Raw genomic sequence first — 5,659 nt, 5'->3', positions numbered from 1 at the left:
TTCCACGGGGTTTAGAAACTTGCGAATGCGAATAAAATAGGTTTTATAGCTTTTATCAGTCAAATTCGCACTTGCTTCAGCTAATTTGCTACTGTTAAATTTTGTTTAAGGATTTGAGGGAGTTCTGAGTCTATCGTCCACTTTATGGCAGAGTGGACCTATCGGACTCTGTATAAGGGGGCAAAAAAACTTGGCAACCACTTCTGTCATGCTGGTCCCAGAGCAGATATGAAGCAGCATCTGATGAGTTACCTCTGCCCTGGACGAAATCGCATATCGTCTACTTTCTGTTTCGTTTCCAAGAAAATTCGTATTTATCCCAATCAATTTCTTACATTCTTGAATGCGGAACGCAACATAAAAATTCAGTTTTGGCAATGATAATGATGAAAAATCCATATTCCATTAGGTGCTAGGGGAGTATACATATTATCTCTATTTGTGGATCTTGTCCTTTCTTCTAAGCTCGTTCCAGATTATATATACTTGCATACCGCCTGGATATATCACCTTCAAACTGCTTTTGATATGCTGCTACTCCATATACTGGATTCCATTGGAGTGCTTGTCGAATGATTTAGTTATCCTGCTTAGGTAAAGTACACATCACAGATGTTTCATATTCTGGCAGATGCAAAGTGAACTTTCGAAATTCTTTCCGCAACATCTTAATCTATCCTTTTCCACAGTATTGTCAAGGTATGCGGACGTATTCACTGATTCAAAAAGTTATTCGTTTCACTGTTTTATTTTTTGTTCACATTTAGTATTTTTATGCTTCTACCATCCACTACACAAGGTGTTTACATACCAATTCAAAAAGGTCTGCGTATCAACAGCCGAACGAATACAATTCCGTTCAGTCGTTCGGTGATACATCGAATGTAATATCCGATCTGCAACGCCGTCAATCTCAATAGTAGTAAAAAATTGGGAAAACCGGAAGTTAGATACTTCAGGTGCAAACGGTTTTGTGTTTCCCTATGTGAAGAAGGATGAGTGCATGACAGTTCCATGAAAATATAGTCAAAAATAAATCGCGCTCTATTTTTTCAAGAGCCATTTACACAAATCTGGAAAGCAAAGTATTGATAATAGTCAACCTCATACACTTCACACTAGGAGTTCATCATTATTAGCGAATATGAAGAAGTTCACCTACAATAGACACAAACAAATCGGAATACTGGAAGCTGGTACTTTGCGTATTAAGGTGTTGTGTTCATCTTATGTGAGGAAATTTCTGCGTAAGTTTTTCCATTCGTATATGGCTAAAAACCCAAAATATTCCTTTATATTTTTTCAAACTACAAGATAATTGAAAATATTATAGATATTATGCTCACCCTGAATAAACAAACAGTGCTTATTACCTGAGACTTTAGTTACAAATGCACGTATGTGATCGTACACATATTTCCAATTTACTGCGTGCACTCAGGTACTCATTCACATCTGAGTCGAATGGTATCCGACGTTAAATCACAAAAGCATACATATATACAAACACAGTACATTCAATATACGTGAATGCCGCTGGTTTAATGTACAAACATATCTATCTGAATTAGGCATTATCCCAAAGCTTCATTAGCATGTACGTAAAAATACATACATGTCTATCTCGAATACTTGATATTGATATGATGATATTGATTGAAAAACTAAAACGAAATGTTTCGTTCGGATCGACTTAGCCGCTTGGAGAAAAGTGCGTGTGTTGAATATAAAGGTTTTTGGTAAGGTTTGTACACAAACCTTAAAAACGGGCTGGGAAGGAGTAGATTCTTCATAAATGGAATTTCAATATTTCACTCGAATGTCAATTATTCTCGTTAATTATGATGTCAGCATCTTATTTGCATGGCTTAAGATGTATTAAATTCGCGCGAAACTGATAAGTTTGAGTTGCTATAACTTTGATACTAATAGCCAGATTTGCACGCAACTTGCCAGGAAGGATTTTGCGCCATATTGTCCTTTATGTTGCTTCAAATATAGTACAAATTAGTATTCGTATTTCGTTTAATAGATTTTGGGCTATGGTGGTAGCAGATTTTTAACATGCGATTTTTAACCATAAAATCTTAATTGACCATTAATATGCCATACCTAGTCCATAAACGTTAGGTTTCTTCAAAAAAGCCTTGGCTTCAATTCTTGTCCCTTTAGCAGTCATTCGAACGTCATTCGGACCGATAAATACGGTCTTTATTACGGTGATCAACATAAACCTGACATGTGACATTTTACGTGTTTAACACTGTAATTTCCAAACGACTCCGAATAACAAAAAAACACATTACCCATATATTCTACACTCTAGATGCAATTGACACCAAAAAAGTGATTCCTCTGATCCGACAGACGGGACGACCCCCTTAAAGTATCGTCTTGTGTAATAGGCTTAAATGTCGCAATTATGTCCTGATCAAGAGGTTAAATTAACGATGTCGTATTTGTAGACAAAACATCACGTTAACGTTAGGATGAGTTCCTACTAAAGTTAAAGGCTGGACATCCTTATCGATTAATAACAGGACTTCAAAATCAAGGTATTGGGATCCAACAAATTTCTTGACATTAGAGATAAAACATGCATCAAACCACTCCTGAAATAAAATATGATTTATTAGCTCGAAAAAAACAGGCAGTTCATTTTTGAATTTTCCTTTCAAAGCTCGGCATATTCCTTCAGAATAATCCCGTGTCGTCTGCGATGAAAACTTGCTGCCGTAGATATTCTCCTTCAATTAACTGTTTCAGTTCTTCGGGAATTTTTTTTAGTTACTTCATGATCAGCGGATGCTGATTCGCCAGATAATTTTATATTATGCAAATTATGCTTTATTTTAACATTTTTCGAACCACCCTTTACTTGCTTGGGTATTAAACGATGCTTTAACACTTATAAGAGCAAAACTGATGGGTACACATTTTTGAGTAATTCCTTCCGGCCAAATACGATTGGGAAAATAAGGTCGAAAGGACGCAAGCGACATTACTATTTTTTTACTTTTGGGCAAAGATGTCATGACGTCTTGTTTAACCGAGACCAAGACAATTCAGGTTGCGGAGGGTATTTTGTTGTACACAACGCCTTAAAAACGATTGAAATTAAAATCTTGGATGTGTGCAACGAACTCACTTTATTGAAAAATACCACCAGAATTTATATCAAAGAACACATCTAAAATACATTTAATTTCTTATACCTTTAATACAAATGCAAAGATAGTTCGAAAGGACAACGAAGCCAGGTCCGATATAGCCAATAGAAACGGAATGAACGTGGGACTGTATTCCAAGTAGTGTTTATTACTTCTTGTTGCTTCAACTGTCTTAATTCATTTGGCAACTTTGTGCGATTGGCTTGAAAGGAATCTTTCAAACCCAAGTTGTTGATTAGTTTGGGTTAATGCTCTGTGAGAATTAATTGGAAGATGTTTCGATTTGGTACGAAAGAAGTATTAAGCATTAAGGAAAACAGCCGATGTTCCTGATGAACGGTTCTCGCCTCCCGATACCCCTTCCTTCCTTCCATCAGGTGGAACCACATCCGAAATTAGTGTCTGCTCCGAAGTATATCCAGTGGTTGGGCTTTATTAGTCAGACCAGCCTTGGCGTACGTTTCAGTTTTATGACCTTATTTTTCGCCTTAGGCGGAAACTCATTTCACGGTCATTCATTAGTGACTCCATTTGATAGATGGATTTCAATTGGTTACATACATAGTCTCGAGTCTAAGTGGCAATCAGATAGTGCAGCTATCACTGACCATAGTCATCGGATTAATATGTAAAAATTCGAATCGTTCCTTCAAGATCAGGGGCTGTTTTATTTTAAGAATTATCTGATCGGTTAAAATACGTCTTTTTTGATGATGTTGTTCACTTCCAACAGTTCAGATGCTTTCACCGGTAAACGAAAATGATGCCGAAGCTTTTCTTTGATAGTCAATAAATTAATTCTTGCCGGCTCTGTTCTGGTGATTTTTCCCGCGATATGCATTTAAATGTGCACAAGTCATGCTGTTTGTACTCCTAACAGTCGATACATAGCTACTGTACCTCGAATAGTGAATTGGCTACTATCGACTAGGGCACCTTTACAATCGGCCATCTGAAGAGGGAAGACGGCATCAAGTGGACCCTGCTGGATATTAATGACATCAAAAAAGCCGACGTGGATATTTAAAAACACATTGTTTCTTCACTTTCTTCAGCCGTTGTCTCGTTCGCAAGCGGGGTCGACTCGTCGTGATCAGTTCCGCCATTTGGCTGTATCAAATGATTGACCTGGATGCAATCGCGAGGCTTTTAAATCCCCATCCAGCCAGGCCTTTTGGTCGCACATTGTAAGGCAAAGTAAGTCATCCTTCTTGGTACCCAATAATTTTCTTAGGTAAAGATAGATGACTATAATCCTCCAAAATCCTTTCCGCCCGATCCTCCTTCTCCTGATCTCATAATCTTACCATCCTTACTCCAAACATCCAACTTTAACCAAAATAATAGATCATCTGCGAAACTAGTCTCCAAAAATAAACAAACCTCGGAAGGAATAAGCATATTAATCCTGTCTTTCAAAAAGGTAAAATCCGAACCGCTCTACTCTTTGAAATCGAGCCATCGTGACCACGTGTGCCCCTTCAGCCACAAGAGGCGGAACGAATGCGATTCGATTAAAAACCGTGGTGAATCGACGGTTAATGTCCCTCACAGAACCATCGAAAGTTTTGCGATCACATGTGAGTTCTTTCATGAAGCGGTATACATTTCTTAAATTATTGCGTTCTGCAACATTTTCCGCTACCCTGACCAGCGCGATAAAAAATTCCATTTTGGCGTCAATAGAGCCTGCCATCTCTTCTGTTGATCGATCCGTTCCTATGGTTCCGCTGTCAACCAGATCTTGTGGGACATGGCCGACGACGTGCGTAGCACCCGAGAAAAGCATTTTTGAGTGCCTTTCTTTCTTGTTGCCCACATCCAGAAAATAATTTCTAAATCTATTGCTGATCGCAAAGTGGCTACTCTAATTGCTTATACGGTGTCAGTCAGTTGAAACTCACCTTATGGTAAGCTCTGTGTTCAAAGAAGATGTCACCAATGACGAGGCGGTCGAAGCTTCAGGAGTCCACAAACCGTTCATCATTTGCGCTACGATTGTCATGACCATGTTTCTCCATCGCATGTCCGAGCAAAGTGTACGCTGTACAATTGTAATGCTTTTTAACCTCCCAGATCAAGAAAGCGCGCCTTGCGGTAGCCGTCACAAACAACCCGACATCGGATTCGCGTCTTCTACCACTTGGCTTTCTAGAGCACGCTAGAGGAAGAGGAATACTCTCCAGAGTTCCACCATCTTACTTCGCTTAGGCCCATCGTTGAAATTCTAGCTTGAGTTGAAGAAATCGAGGGCCCCCGATACCGTTTTCAACGAGCGGTCGAACATTCCCGAAACCAATCATAGTCTGTTTGAACAAAAACGTTGGCTGCATTGAAATTCTCTAAAAGTAATTTCTTTGTAAATACAAACAAATGCCTGACAGATGGCTACTAAGGAGAAAACTTTCTGACAATAACTCATTAAATTTTGATGCCGCAAAATTACGAAATTACTTAAAAAAACGAAATTTTTTGGGATTTTTTTTTAA

This window comes from Hermetia illucens, chromosome 2, assembly GCF_905115235.1.
Source record: "Hermetia illucens chromosome 2, iHerIll2.2.curated.20191125, whole genome shotgun sequence".
Classification (NCBI taxonomy): Eukaryota; Metazoa; Arthropoda; class Insecta; order Diptera; family Stratiomyidae; genus Hermetia; species Hermetia illucens.
Note: the sequence above shows the minus strand (reverse complement) of the source record.